General features: G+C 35.5%; 1 non-coding gene across 1 annotated transcript; it reads right to left on the minus strand.

Moving 5' to 3' along the window:
* Nucleotides 1-14,888: 14,888 nt before the first annotated feature.
* Nucleotides 14,889-15,071, minus strand: LOC148956760 (U2 spliceosomal RNA). The gene has a single exon (XR_016142543.1). It is a non-coding gene; the product is annotated as a U2 spliceosomal RNA (small nuclear RNA).
* Nucleotides 15,072-16,719: the final 1,648 nt, after the last annotated feature.

A 16,719-nucleotide genomic window follows, 5' to 3' on the forward strand; every position in this document is an offset into this window, starting at 1 on the left:
AACAAATACTATCTGTAAGCAATGGACAAATCACAAAACTTAAAAAGACACTTGAACTTCTATAATGGAGTTTTATGATTTTTGTATGTAAAGAGTAATGAGTAAGAGTAATTGTAAAATGTAATTGATACTATTCCCTTCCCCTTGTGTGCAAATATAAAGCCCAAATGGTACTTGTGTAGAATCTGAGTGCACACGCGAGAAGTAAAGTTTCGTTAATACTGCTTCTACTACTAGTAACTCACCGCATCACCAAGCCGCCTGAGGCCAACACAGCTACGCACGCTCCTCCTCAACCCCAATAAATTCAAAGTATTCCTTTTTAAACCCGCCCATGAAGTTCCCATTTCCTTTCAATCTTTCTTTATGACGTCCTCCCACCCCAGACGAGGACGACCTGCTTTCCGTTTAGCCCTAGACGGTTGGCCGAAAAAAACAATCTTCAGCAATCTGTCATTCTTCATCCGCACGACGTGCCCTAGCCACCTCAAACTTTTCTTTCATTATAGCCCTAGAGAGCGGTATTGAACCACATTTTTCGTATAGCCTATTGTTTGAAATATGGTCAGTCAGCTGGGTACCCAGAACAATCCTTGAGCAATTTCTCTGGAAAACATCTAGCAAACCTTCATCCGCTTTTCTGAGCGCAGATGCTTCAGAGCCATATTTGACCACTGTCATCACCGTAGCTTCTAATATTCTAATCTTGGTTTGCAGACTTATCTTCCTATTCTTCCAAACTTTTTTAAACTGTGAAAAACACCCTGAGCCTTGGCTATTCTACTTTTGACATCTTCACTTCTCTCACCATCTTTACTATAATACTACCAAGGCAAGTGAAGCTGTCCACCTGATCAATTTTTTTCATTACCCAACTTCACCTTTTCATCTTCACTTATTCCTAGCCTTAGTGACTTAGTCTTCTTAACATTAATTTTTAAAGCTATTTTAGCACCCTGAACTCACAAAACCTCTAAAATTTCATTCATTTTGCTAACACTTTCATCTATTTATGATTTTTGTAGTTATGGAGGGAGAGAGATACCTCAAAGGGTGCATTTTGATGCCTAAAAAAACAGCTCTCATTGAGCCATCAGATAAGTAAGGAGTTAGTTCTAATAGGAAGATGAGGAGAACGTGGAGGTAGAAATTGATGTACAATCCCCAAAGCCATAACCAGGATTTGTTTTGGGGGGAGGACGTATTTTTTTAGGGATAGGGGTACAAAAGAAACTTTAAAAAACGCATCGACAATGTGAAATTGATATTTACTCCTTTATGATCTTGGAATATTTCTGGTCTATGCTTTTATTATGAATGTAAAGAGTAACATTAAACCCCAAAATGAGCATAATTTATTTCGTATAGGAGGAGGACTGCCCCTTCCTCATCCACACCACCGCTTCAGGGGGAGAGGGGGTAAGGTATAACAGGTCTGCATGGAAAATGAAAATGTGTTTGGTACAATTATTCTGCATATCATGAAATAAGAATTATTTTCTGATTTAAAACTGTCCAAATACTTTACCCTCCCGTTTACGTGCAAATATAAAGCCCAACAAAATAGTAAGCCAAGCATCCCAAATCATAGGTTTTAGACAACACTCATCGACATATGTTAAGAAATCTAGCTTAAATGGGAAATTTTTATGCTTTGAGTATGTTTTATGTCATTTTAAGACATGTAAAAAAAAATTTGAAATAAAATTACCATGGTAAAAAATTTAAAAAATTTCAAAAAATAAACTTAAAAAAAGTATAAAAAATGGGGAGATGGGCCCAAAAAGTTGGAGGGAGGGGGCTCCTTGGAGGTTGGGGAGAGGGGACCCGTGGAGGTTGAGGTCCTTGGTGGCTAGGGTCATTGGTGGTTGCTGTCCTTGATGGTTCAAATCCATAACCATCTCACTAATCCCATATTGTGTACTTTTCTATTATAGTGACCACGGCCGAGAAGTAAAGCTAAGTCAACTCAAATGTCTCACTATGTTTCACTCAAATCATCCTCTAAAATGTCTCAAACTGTTTCGCCCCCTTCTCAAACTAAAACCCAAATTTATTAAAAAATCAAATATTATTAATAAAATCTGATGTATTTTAAACGGTGATGTTCATATTTCTTCAAACTAAAACCTGACTTTATTTAAAAAAAATCAAATATTATTAATAAAATCACATGTATTTTAAACGTGGATGTTCTTATTTCTGAAAACTAAAGCCCAATTTTATTAGAAAATCAAATATTATTAATAAAGCCAGATGTATTTTAAACATGGACGTTCTTTTTTCCGAAAGCTAAAACCCAACTTTAATTAAAATAGCAAATATTATTAATAAAATCATATGTATTTTAAACGTGGATGTTCGTATTTCTTGAAACTAAAACCCAACTTTATTAAAAGAAATCAAATATTATTAATAGAATCACATGTATTTTAAACGTGGGTGTTCTTATTTCCGAAAACTAAAACCCAACTTTATTAAAATATCAAATATTATTAATAAAATCATATGTATTTTAAACTGGGATTTTCGTATTTCTTGAAACTATAACCCAAATTAATTTAAAAAAAACAAATGTTATTAATAAAAATCAAATGTATTTTAAACTGGGATGTTCATTTTTCTGAAAACTAAAACCCAACTTTATTAAAAAAAAATATGTAAAAATGTACCCAATGAGTCCTTGGATCATCCCCCACCTCCTCAAAAAAATATTAAAGTTAAACATGGGTTTCATACAACATACACCTATGAAAGGCTATGAAACCTAGCTCAGAAAAGTGCGAAATAGTAAACCAAGCATCCCAAATCATAGGTTTCAGACAACATACACCTACAAAAGGTTAGGAAATCTAGCCTACAAAAGTTAAAATAGCAAACTATACATCCCAAAGCATAAGTTTCATGCAATACACACCTACGAAAGGTTAACAAACCTAGCTAAGAAATGTCTAAAATAGTAAACCAAACATGCCAAATCATATATTTCAGACAACACACACCTACGACAGGCTAAGGACCCTAGGTCAGAAAAGGTGTGAAATAGTAAACCAAGCATCCCAAATCATAGGTTTCAGACAACACACATCTACATACGTTAAGAAATCTAGCTTAAATGTAAATTTTTTGAAACTAAAACCAACTTTATAAAAAAAATCAATACTATTAATAGAATTACATGTGTTTTAAACGTGGGTGTTCTTATTTCCGTAAACTAAAACCCAACTTTATTAAAATATCTAATATTATTAATAAAATCATATTTATTTTAAATGTGGACGTTCGTATTTCTTGAAACTAAAACCCAACTCTATTAAAAAAAAATTGCAAAAATTTACCCAATAAGGCCTTGGATCATCCACCACCTCCCAAAAAAATATTAAAGTTAATCACGGGTTTCATACAACATACACTTATGAAAGGCTATGAAACCTAGCTCAGAAAAGTGCTTTAAACGTGGGTGTTTTTATTTCCGAAAACTAAAACCCAACTTTATTAAAATATCAAACATTATAAATAAAATCATATGTATTTTAAATGTGGATTTTCGTATTTCTTGAAACTAAATCTCAACTTTATCAAAAAAGATCAAATATCATTAATAAAATCAGATGCATTTTAAACTGAGGTGTTCATATTTCTGAAAACTAAAACCCAACTTTATTAGAAAATATGCAAAAATGTACCCAATGAGGCCTTGGGTCATCCCCAATCTCCCAAAAACTACTATGGTTAATCATGGGTTTTATACAATACACACCTCTAAAATGCTATGATATTTACCTGAGAAAAGTGCAATAAAGTAAAGCATGAATCCTAAATCATAGGTTTCAGACAACATACACCAATAGAAGGCTAGAAAATCTAGCCTACAAAAGTAAAAATAGCAAACTATACATCCCAAAGCATAAGTTTCATGCAATACACACCTACGAAAGGTTAAGAAACCTAGCTAAGAAATGTCTAAAATAGTAAACCAAACATCCCAAATCATAGATTTCAGACAACAAACACCTACGACACGCTAAGGAACCTAGGTCAGAAAAGTGCGAAATAGTAAACCAAGCATCCCAAATCATAGGTTTCAGACAACACACATCTACATACGTTAAGAAATCTAGCTTAAATGTAAATTTTTTGAAACTAAAACCAACTTTATAAAAAAAATCAATACTATTAATAGAATTACATGTGTTTTAAACGTGGGTGTTCTTATTTCCGTAAACTAAAACCCAACTTTATTAAAATATCTAATATTATTAATAAAATCATATGTATTTTAAATGTGGATGTTCGTATTTCTTGAAACTAAAACCCAACTTTATTTAAAAAAATTTGCAAAAATTTACCCAATAAGGCCTTGGATCATCCACCACCTCCCAAAAAAATATTAAAGTTAATCACGGGTTTCATACAACATACACTTATGAAAGGCTATGAAACCTAGCTCAGAAAAGTGCTTTAAACGTGGGTGTTTTTATTTCGGAAAACTAAAACCCAACTTTATTAAAATATCAAATATTATAAATAAAATCATATGTATTTTAAATGTGGATTTTCGTATTTCTTAAAACTAAAACCCAACTTTATTAAAAAAAATCAAATGTTATTAATAAAATCAGATGTATTTTAAACTGAGGTGTTCATATTTCTGAAAACTAAAACCCAACTTTATTAAAACATATGCAAAAATGTACCCAATGAGGCCTTGGGTCATCCCCCACCTCCCAAAAAATATTAAAGTTAATCATGGGTTACATACAACATATACCTATGAAAAGCTATGACACCTAGCTCAGAAAAGTGCGAAATAGTAAACCAAGCATCCCAAATCATAGGTTTCAGACAACACACACCTACGAAGGGTTAAGAAACCTAGCTAAGGAAAAGTCCAAAATAGCAAACTAGACAGCCCAAATCATAAGTTTCATACAGCACACACCTACGAAGGGTTAAGAACCCTATGTCAGAAAAGTGCAAAATAGTAAACTAAACATCTCAAATCATAGATTTCAGACAACACACACCTACAACAGGCTAAGAAACCTAGGTCAGAAAAGTGCGAAATAGTAAACCAAGCACCCCAAATCATAGGTTACAGACATAACACATCTACAAACGTTAAGAAATCTAGCATAAATGTGAATTTTTTATGCTTTAAATATGTTTTATGTCATTATAAGACATGTAAAGAAAAGTTGAAATAAAATTATCATGTTAAAAAATAAAAAAATGTTAAAAAAATAAACTTCAAAAATGTATAAAAAAAATGCGGAGGGGGCCCCACCAGTTAGATGAAAGGGAGCCTCTTGGAGGTTGGGGAGAGGGACCCTTGGCGGTTGCGGTCCTTGGTGGCTAGGTTCATTGGTGTCTGTGGTCTTTGATGGTTCAAATCCATAGCTATCTCACTAATCCCATGTTCTGTACAAGTCTATTATAGCGACCACATCCGAGAATTAGAGCTATGTCAATTTAAGTGTCTCAATATATTTCACCCCAAATAATCCTGTAAAATGTCAATTAATCTCTGACGTTTAATTTGTTTTGGCAATTATGCACAGATACATTTTAAATTTCCATGAAGCCTATTGATTTTCTGTCATGAATTCTTACACAATCGAAGCTCAATAAGTTCAACGTAATTCATGTCTGTATCAATTACACATCATCCTAACTGGAAATTAATGATAATATGTTATCGTGGAATGTTCACGAGGTAAAATTGTGTCATAGCAGATAAACAAATTACGTAAAATTCAATGCTGAAATTCCAGGGAATCTGGCGATTTCACTCCCGGCAGTATTTCTAGCTCTCTGATTGGTCTAGAAAGAGGCGTGTAATCTTGTACTGGCAGTATTCAATGAGCGTGTGGCTGTGATGTCACTTCGCCCCGGACTGGCACTCCTTCTTCTACTAAAGAGCCGTCTCTGAAGTTTTTATGAGCATCTCTTTCATAAGAACCATACACGCCCCCTGGACAACACTTACAACGACTACCCCCTGGGCCCTGGGGGGTTGTGTTGACACCGGAGTTTTTGTTATCTAATTTTTGAACAGTTTTTTTTTAAACTTGCTATCTCAAAATTTGTAGCGGATGGGTTTGGGGGAAAAAGGGCATGAAGGGGGGCAAAATGACATTTTAACAAAATGTTTATCTCAAAATTTTCATCAGATGGGTTTGGAAAAAGAAGACGTGGAGGGAAGGGGGGCTAGTTGCCCTCGGATCTCTTTTGAATATTAAAAAGTGAACTCGAACTTTCAATTTCCAATCAAATAAGTTCTCTCTGAAGTTTATACCAGTATCCCTTTGATAAGAACCATATATGCCCCAGGGCCTAACTTCCAACACCTGCCCCCGGGCCCTATAGGGTTGTGTCAACACCTGATATTTTGTTATTTATCTTTTGAACAATTTTCAACTTAATGGCTATCTTCAAATTTTTATCGGATGTAGTCGGGAAAAAAGGGGCGTGAGGGGGGGGGGGCTAGTTGCCCCCCAATCTCTTTTGACTCTCAAAACTGAACTAGAAATTTCAATCTCCAATCAAATGAGCCGTCTCTGAAGGTTTTATGGGCATTCCTTTCATAAGAACTATATATTTTCCCAGGGCATAACTTACAACACCTGCTTTCGGGCTCTGGGGGGCTGTGTCGATCCCGGAGTTTTCGTTATATGGTCTTTGAACTATTTTTTAAAAAATGGCTATCTCAAAGTTCTTATCGGTTGGGTTTTAGAAATAAATGGCGTGGATGGGGGGGGGGGCTAGTTGCCCTCTAATCTCTTCTGACACTTAAAAAATGAACTAAAACTTTTAATTTCCAATCAAATGAGCCCTCTTTGAAGTTTATTCGAGCATCCCTTCCATAAGAACCATATATGTCCCCAGGGCACAACTTACAACGCCTGCCCCCGGACCCTGGCTGGTTGTGTCGACACCAGAGTTTCAGTTATATGATCTTTGAACCATTTTTAACAAAATAGCTATCTCAAAATTTTTATCTGATGCATTTGGGGAAAATGGGCGTGGGGGGCGGGTTACCCTCCAATCTCTTTTGACGCTTAAAAAGTGAACTAGAACTTTCAATTTCCAATCAACATGTCTTAGTGTCCTGCTCTAAGACATAATTTACGGAACTTTCAACTGCGATGAGGTCACTAGCCATTTCAATTTCCAATTGAATGAGCCTTTTTTGAAGCTTCTATGACACCTCTTTCTATAAAAACTCTTTCTTAATAATTTACTTTTTAGTCGCGTTGTTCTCTTACTATCACTTTTCTGTAGTGGAGAGGAGATACTCATATATAGAATGTTCCGTGGTATTCAAAAAGAGTAATTATTGCAAATACAGCATTAGTTATAAAAATAGGAATTTAACTTCCTCGATAAGGAGTTCTGTCTTACCAATATCGAAAAAAATACAAATTTTCTTACTTTTTTTACAGAAGAATTGTCAAACAAGACACCCTTTAAGTTTATAGTCCAAGATTGTCAAAAGAAGGTTCATTCTAATGAATACTTGTAGATTTATTGCCCTTTTAAAGGAATTAATTTTATAAAATGAAAGTGTTTTTAAAAATGTTCCATAAGGAGAACATGCTTCACTCATTTTTCCATTAGAAAAACGTTCCATTTTACTTAACATTAGCTAGAATGAATGAAGCAACCCCTGCTCTCAGTGGCTCGAAAGGGGGGGTGGAGGTCAAACAGCTCCCCTGGATTCCGAAACTATGTATGTGTATATCCGTTAAAAATGCTCATTTTCTTCGTATCTCTGTTGAGAAAATAAACTAAGTTAACATAAATATTGACAAAACAAAATTTTTGTCTCTTAAATTTTTAAAATTATATATTTTAGTAGAACCCCTCCCCTCCTAGGTTTTATTTAAAATGAGGTTAGATTGTAATAGCTGCATTGACAAGTTAGTTTTAATTTAAATACCAGGGGATATTCACTTCAAACATGATAAGAACCTCATGATAAGGACCTCAAAAATGATAAGAAAACGATTCGCAGTTAAAGTTTTGACAGGTTTATATACTTGCTGTACAATATATTACAAACAATTTTTGATTATTTTGTAAGTTGGTAATAAAGATTTTATAAATAAATTGAATGTTCAATAATGTAAATAAACTGATTTAACTGGAATAAACAAATTGTTGTGTAAGGTCCGTTTTTCATAGAAATTTTTTTTGAGAAAAAGTATGAATTTAGGACAAGTCCTTAAATTAATTGAAGAATTCCACCATATTTCGTAAAAATATCAATTTTTGAAGAGCTCCTGATTTGGATCTGGCTACGCCGGTATCCTATCCTGGAGCTCGGAAGTAGTTCAAAGTCGTGTCCTTGTTTCTGGCAGAAACCGGTATGGTCACATGACTATAAATAAAGAACGAAAATGAAAATTTTTAACTCTATTATAGCGCTATTGTGGGTAAAACAAGGAATGAAAACAATCGAAACATCAGACAAGTTACACATAAGTATAAGTCAAAAGCAAAATAGAATCCTGTGAACGAACAAAATTAACAACCCCCTCGACATATGCCGTCGTTAAATTGACTAGTGATTCACTGGAAGTAAATCAGAGGCAACGCTATAGCGTTGCATATAGTAAAGCCATTACGGCTCCAATGTTTTATTATTTTTCCCCCCAGGGGCACTTCATACGGAAGGGATCGTCGTAAAACTTCAAAGGGGGCTCATTTGATTGGAAATCAAGAGTTCTAGTGCCCTTTTTAAGGGTCAAAAGTGATTGGAAGGCAACGAGCACCCCTTTACGCCCACCATTTCCCCAAACACATCCAATCAAAATTTTGAGATAACCATTTTGTTTTACGTAGTTGATTTCAAGATAGAAATAATGTTTTTGAGGAGGACACAGCCCTCAGAGCAAGGGTTGTAAGTTATGCCCTGGGGGCATATAAGCTTTTTATAGAAAGCTTTGTCGTAGAAACTTCAAAAAGGGCTCATTCGATTGGAAATTCAAAGGGCTAGTGCCTTTTTTTATAGTCGAAAGGGATTGGAGGGTAACTAACCCCCCTCTCACGCCCACCTTTTCCCATAGCACATCCAATCAAAATTTTGAGATAGCCATTTTGTTAAACGTAGTTGATAGGTTTGGAAATTAGGTCTTTGAGGATGACCCCTCCCTCCCCCCCCGAAACCCTCAGGGCAAGGGTTGTAAGTTATATCCTGGGTGCATATAAAGTTCTTATAGAAAGCGTTGCAGTAGAAACTTCAAAAAGGGCTCATTCGATTGGAAATTTAAATGGCTAGTGCCCTTTTTAATAGTCGAAAGTGATCGGAAAGCAACTAACACCTCTTCCAAACCCGCTATTTCCCCAAACACATCCAATCAAAATTTTGAGATAGCCATTTAGTTCAACGTAGTTGAAAGTTCTGGAAATTATATCTTTGAGCATGACACTCTCCCCTCCTCCCCAAGATCTTTAGGGCAAGGGTTATAAGTTATGCCTTTGGGGCATATATGGCTCTAATGGAAGGAATGCTCGTATAAACGTCCTGTTTATACGAGGGGGAACCCCCCCCCCCAATTGGGGGACACTCCCCCCACAATTTTGTTCAACGTCGTTGAAAGTTTTTGAAATTAGGTCTTTGATGATGACAACCCCCGCCCCCACGGCACTCAGGGCTAAGGTTGTAAGTTGTGCCCTGGGGGCATATAATGTTTTTATTGAAAGCATTGTCGTAAAACTTTGTCACTCCACCAGAAGGGCAAACGAAGGTACCTAGGTTAGGTTAGGTTACGTATAAAATATATGCTATGCTTTACCCCCCCCCCCCTAATGTGCAAATATATAACCCAAAATTGTTTCTAAACTGTTGAATTTTCATCATGTTGTTTAATTTAATTTGCATTAACCAAACTTCACTTCTCGAGTGGTTATCAAACAGCTCCTGGTAACGAACTGTAAGTAAGGAGAGACCCGGCTCAATGGTAACCGAAACTCTAAAAAAATGAATTTTGATACCAATAGATACATCAAAAGAATCAGATTTCAATCAGTTTTCATCAAGTTTAGTCTTACCCATCAGAACTTACGCACCTGAGAAAAATTGGCTGATCTTGGAAAAAAGGAGGAAACACCCCCTAAAAAATATAGAACCTTAATGAAAATCACACCATTATATTCAACGTATCAGAAAACCCTACTGTAGAGGTTTCAAGCTCCTATCTATAAAAATGTGGAATATTGCATTTTTTGCCAGAAGAAAAATCACGGATGCGTGTTTATGTTTTTTTTCCCCAATGCGGATCGTATCAACACAGAGGTCCTAGAATATCGTGGAAGGGCTCATTGGAACGGAAATTAAATTTTCTGGTGCCCTTTTTCAGTGACCAAAAACTGGAGGGCAACCAGGCCCCCACCCACACTCATTTTTTCCCAAAGTTATTCGATCAAAATTTTGAGATAGCCATTTTGTTCAGCGTGGTCGAAAATATGATAACTATGTCTTTCAGGATGACTTAATCCTCCGAAGTCCCAGAGGGGAGGGCTGAAGGTTATGAACTTTACCCAATGTTGTCATATGGTATTGGTTATTGGGAAGTATACAGACGTTTTCAGGGGGGATTTTTTCTGGTAGGTGGGGGGGGGGGGGTCGGGGGTTACATTGTAGGATCTGTCCATAAAGGAAGTTTTCGTGGGGAAAGGGACATTGCTGTAAAGAGGGCGCCGGATTTACTAGCATTATTAAAGAAAAAGTTCAGAAATTAAATATAAATAGCCAAGTTTTTCAAGTGAAAGTAAGGAGCAACATCAAAACTTAAAACGAACAGATATTATTACATATATGATTGGGTTCACCCCCAGTCAACACCTTGCTCTTTAAGCCAAAGATTTTTTAGTACTTTCATAAGAGCTATTTTTTCTAATTAACGGCCTTTGTGATTAAGGGGTAGTTTTTAAAGATCTGGGACAAAATTCAAACTTTAGCTTAATGAGCAAGGTATTGACTACGGGGTGAACCCCCTAATATACGTATTGAAAATCTATGCATAGAGATGTTCGTTACGTTAGCTATTTCATAAGTTTCGTATATTTATTACTAATGAAAACGTTCGTAAATAAAATTAAACAAGTTTCGAGAAAGCCATTTCACCAAATAAAAATTAAATTGGTATGCAAATTTTGTTTTAATTATTCATGTACGGTGAGCCAAAATCAAAACCTGCATTAATTCAAAAACGTTCCAAAAATAAATAAAAAAAAACAAGTTTTTTTTAAACTAAAAGTAGGAACAACGTAAAAACTTAAAACGAACAGAATATATTCTGTATATGAGCGGGGATGTCCCCTAGTCACCGCCATGCTCTTTACGCTAAAGTTAGACTCTTTATCACACCGGTATTTTTTAAAACAATAACAACATTAGCGTAAAGAGTGAGGCGCTGTGGAGGAGACAACCCCTGTCATATACGTACTAATTTCCGTTCGATTTAGGTTTTAACGTCGTACCCTACTTTCAGTTAAAAAACCCTGTTTTTTTTTATTTAATTGTGTAACAGACAAGTACCATGTTTTTCTCGACATTTGCCTTTTATCGGATTTTTAAAATCTATTCTTTTTTAATCATTTACCCTAATCCCTCCCTAACTTAATGCTTGAATTTTAGGCATCAGTGGCGTAAATTTGTGTTTGGGGGACCCCCCCCCCCCGTTGATTGTTTGCCTCTATATATTTTTAAAAAACTGCTTTGAGGGATTCTTTTATTTAAAAATGCAGTACTTATGTATTATACGAGAAAAACTCGAGAGATGATGTTCGTTGATACCATGGTATTATATGTCACCCACCTCTATAGACTGTACAAGGATATACTACACGAAAACCAGACAAACGGGTATTTTCTAGATAAATTGATCGCAAAGCTTTGTTTTTCTTTGAGTTTACAATATCTAAACTATTGTTTTGGGGGGTTTAGGGGGGAAAAGGTACTTAAGTTAGGTTACGTATTTAATATATGCTATGCTTTACCCCCACCCCCTCCTAATGTATAAAATATATAGCCCAAATTTGTTTCTAAGCTATTATATATTCATCCTATTTTATTTTGTTTCATTAGCATTAACCAAACTGGATTTCTTCCGTGGGTACCTTATAATGCACAAGTACCAGTTTGGTCAATGCTAATGAAATAAAACAAAATATGACGAAAATAAAATACTTTATTAGCAAAAATTAGAAAAATACAACTTAAAATTATGTGCCCAGAACGCAGGTCAGAAATGTTGGTTAGTTTAGGTTTTACAATTCCAAAGATATTGCTTCTCGTATGAGTAAAAGGTAATGGTGTCTCCATTGACGACGCTGCTTTGTTTTGGGCAACAACCCCTTATCCTGGAGAAATACAATTGCCTGTTCTTTGGTCCTTGGCAAATCCTAAATATTAATTTGAACATCCATAACGAGAAAATATATTCTGTCAATATTAAGGCCGTAACGCGAGGGAGGTTAGGGGGGTCTTAACCCCCCCCCCCCCGAAATATTTGTTTTACTCGTAAAAACGTAACAAAAATGGATATAAACAAATTTTGTATGCGTTTTTTGAGTTTTTTTGTGTACCCCCCCCCCCCGAAAAAAAATCTTTCAGTAAAACCCCCTCCGAAAAAAATCCTGGGAACGCCGAAAGCCGCCTTTCGGATTTCATGTCTGATCCCAGATTTGCAGAAATCATCAAAAAAGTAAAGAGTATGGCCTAAGTACTAATTTCAAACACCAGCAAAAGTCCCTAATCTGGAATCGGTAAAATTCTACTTTGGATACTTGAATGCTGAGGGACTTAACCTTGAGGAATTCCAGTAGCTTGAGACTGTACCATTAGGGTTCACGTACTTATACTTCTTTATAGAATAACTTCCCCTTTCAATGGATGGACCGGCAACTGTTGAAAAACCTTTCCCAACCCACTCTTGAACTTAAGTGCCCTAGTAAGAATTTCACTTCCAATTGAAGGGACTTATTAAAACCTGAGAAGTTTTAACTTTAATCTCTATTAACTATACCTCTTATAGGTACGTGGTAGGATGGATCTAGAAGAAGGCTTGTCAGATTCGAATGAAGCATGTGAAATAAGAATGACAAGAAGTTCATCTGTTGACACTGAGAAAGAGAAGAAAAAAAATAAACAAAGATATTTAAAAGAATGGGAGAATGACAGAGAATTTGCTGGTTGGTTAACAAAGAAATTTAATGAAGAATTGGCTTGGTGCTTAGCATGCTCAGTCAGAGAAACACAAGAAGAACCTCAAAGCTTCAAATTCAGTTCCAAAGTCTATAATTCAGTTCCTGGGGTCTACATCAAATGATCCAGTACAAGATACAGAGACGAAAATTGCAGCATTTCTTATTGAAAACAATTTACCATTTTTGCTGGTTGACAAGTTAGTACCATTCCTGAAAAATGTGCCGCATAAGAATGTTACTGATGAAATAAGATTAGTTAAGCAGAAAGTGACGAATATAGTCGGTCAGGGCCTGTCAGTGTATTATAAGGACATGCTGGTGGAGTCTTTGAAAAGGAACCCTTTTTTAATCATAATTGATGAGACGACTGATGTTTAAACAGCTAAACATTTAGCCTTCTGTTTTAGTTTTTCAAATGAAAATTTGGAAACAGAGCTAGATTTAATTGACCTAGTGGAATGCCCCAACGGAACTGCGGAAATACTGTTCTCAAAACTGAGGAATTCTCTGCAGGTTCAAGAAAAAGATGGGGTTCCACTGACCAATTGGATTGGTTTCTGCAGTGACACTGCAAGCGTTATGATGGGGGCCCATGAATCTGTTTCTTCACTTATAAGGGAAAACTACCTATGGGTTACGATTGTATAGCGTAGCTGCCACCAGATTCATTTTGTGGCATCTTATGCGTGTAAAACGGTTCCAAAAACTTTGAAATATCTATGCAGGACATGGTTTCCTAACGCAGAACGTATGGTCACATGAGAGTACCTAAAAATAACAGTCAATGAAGGTTACACAAAGTACCCTCATTTTCAACAGCAATGACTGTTGAAAACGATCAGAAGACAGACATCTAGTAGCAGAGCAAGGTTTTGAATCTCACAGGGGTCAGCCAATCCGAAGTTCAATTGAAAGGCCTCACCCTGGGAGCGCCTCTTTCATGATCAAGTTAGCTTTTTAGCCAGGTAAGTATGCTTTTCTAAAAACATTTTACTAATATCTTTTGACATAAATCCCGTTGCTTTGAATGCCACTCAGAAGCTTCAACTTATTAGCCAGATGCAGGTTTACAAAACTTTTTCACATTCATTAATCAAGTCTCTAAATTATTTCTGAAAATAGCTATGTCCCATTTCATTTTCATATGCAAACGTCTTAATCCTTTGAATGCAAGTTTACCTATTTGAGAAAAGAAAATCAGGGGTTTCTCAGTCTGTTATCAATATGACTTAAAAGTCAAAACTTTTATTTCTGAGAACCCAGTGGCCGTTCTTCTTGTTAAAACCAAAGGGGCTTTATTCATTACTACTACTACTAAAAACTCATCCCAGAACCAAGCGCTCTGAGGCCAAAAACAATCACTTCAGCAATTCTGTTCGAATCTTAGATCAATTTAAATTTCAGCATTTATTAATTACGTACTATTTTCGAAAAAGATGCATGGGGACTTCAATCCAGGTTGGGGATTTTAATTTAATTATGGCGAGTGGTCATTGGCTTTTTCACCACTAAATTTTGTAAATTATAAACAGTTTTTCGTTTTTTCAGATCATAAAAAAAAAAAAATTCAATATATTCAACGGCTAGGAAACTACAGGTATGGTTTCTATAATGTATAAGGAAGCGCATAAGACGTCAGTGTTTAGAGTTCATGAGCTTTGATTTCCCCTTGTGAGGAATTCGCCGATCCCGGAAGTACTACAACACCGGGTCAACGCGTAAACGGAGCGGAGCAAGCCCCGACATCCCTTCGGTTTCCAAAAATCAGTTTAATATTCTGGGCCCCATGTAGGGACCGTATCAAATATTAAGCTGATAAGAACAGATACTACAGTAAGTCAATTTTACGACGGCATACGTCAAGGAAGATGTTAATTCTGTTCGTTCACAGAGCTCTATTTTGCTTTTGACTTATACTTATGTGTAACTTATCTGATGTGCCGATTGTTTTTATTCCTTGTTTTACCCACAATAGCGCTATAATAGAGTATAAAATTTTGATGTTCGTTCTTTATTTATAGTCTAGTGACCATACCGGTTTCTGCCAGAATCCAGGACACCGCAATTTGAACTACTTCCAAGCTCCAGGATAGGATACCGACGTTAGCCAGATCCAAATCAGAAACTCTTCGAAAATTGTCTAGACGGAAACATATATGCAATTCTTCAATTAATCTAAAGACTTGTCCTAACTTCAAAATTTTTCTCAAACAACATTTCTATGAAAGATGAACCTTACACAACAATTTATTTATTCCAATTAAATCATTTTATTTACATTATTGACCATTTAATTTATTTATAAAATCTTTATTACAAACTTACAAAATAATCGAAAAATTTTTGTAATATATTGTATAGCAAGTAAATAAACCTGTGGAAATTTTAACTGCGAATCGTTTTCTTATCATGTTTGAGGTCCTGATCATGAGGTTTTTATCATGTTTGAAGTGAATATCCCCTGGTATTTAAATTAAAACTAACTTGTCATTGCAGCTATTAAAATCTATCCTCATTTTAAATAAAACCTACGAAGGGAGGGGCTGTACTAAAATGTATAATTTTTTAAATTTAAGAGACAAAAATTTTTGTTTTGTCAATATTTATGTTAATTTAGTTTATTTTCTCAACAGATATACGAAGAAAATGAGCATTTTTAACGGATATAAACATACATAGTTTCGGAATCCAGGGGAGCTGTTTGACCTCTCCCCCCCTTTCTAGCCACTGAGAGCAGTGGTTGCTTCATTCGTTCTAGCTAATTTTAAGTAAAATGGAACGTTTTTCTAATAGAAAATTGAGTGAAGCATGTTCTTCTGATGGAATATATTTAAAAACACTTGAATTTTATAAAATTAGTTCCTTTAAAAGGGCAATAAATCCACAAGTATTCATTAGAATGAACCTTCTTTTGATAATCTTGGACTATAAACTTAAAGGGTGACTCGCTTGACAATTCTTCTGTAAAAAAAGGTAAGAAATTTTTTTTTCGATATTGGTATGACAGAACTCCTTATCGAGGGAGTTAAATCCATATTTTTATAACTAATACTGTATTTGCAATAATTGCTTTTTTTGAATACCACGGAACATACTATATATGAGTATTTCCTCTCACTACAAAAAAGTAATAGTAAGAGAACAGCACGACTAAAAAGTACATTATTAAGAAAGAGTTTTTATAGAAAGAGTTGTCATAGAAGCTTCAAAAAAGGCTCATTCAATTGGAAATTGAAATGGCTAGTGACCTCAACGCAGTTGAAAATTCCGCAAATTATGTCTTACAGCAGGACTCTCCCCCCACTGTCTTCGGGGCAAGGGTTAAAAGTTATGCCCTGGGGGCATATCAGGTTTTTTTAAAGCTTTGTCACAGAAACTTGAAAAAGGGCACATTCGATTGGAAATTCAAAGAGCCAGTGCCCTTCTAATAGTCAAAAGTGTTTGGAGGGCAACTTACCCCCCTCTCACGCCCAGCTTTTCCCCAAACACATCCAATCAAAATTT

Source organism: Artemia sp. Qi Xiang Cuo, chromosome 1 (assembly GCF_049724085.1).
Source record: "Artemia sp. Qi Xiang Cuo chromosome 1, ASM4972408v1, whole genome shotgun sequence".
Lineage (NCBI taxonomy): Eukaryota > Metazoa > Arthropoda > Branchiopoda > Anostraca > Artemiidae > Artemia > Artemia sp. Qi Xiang Cuo.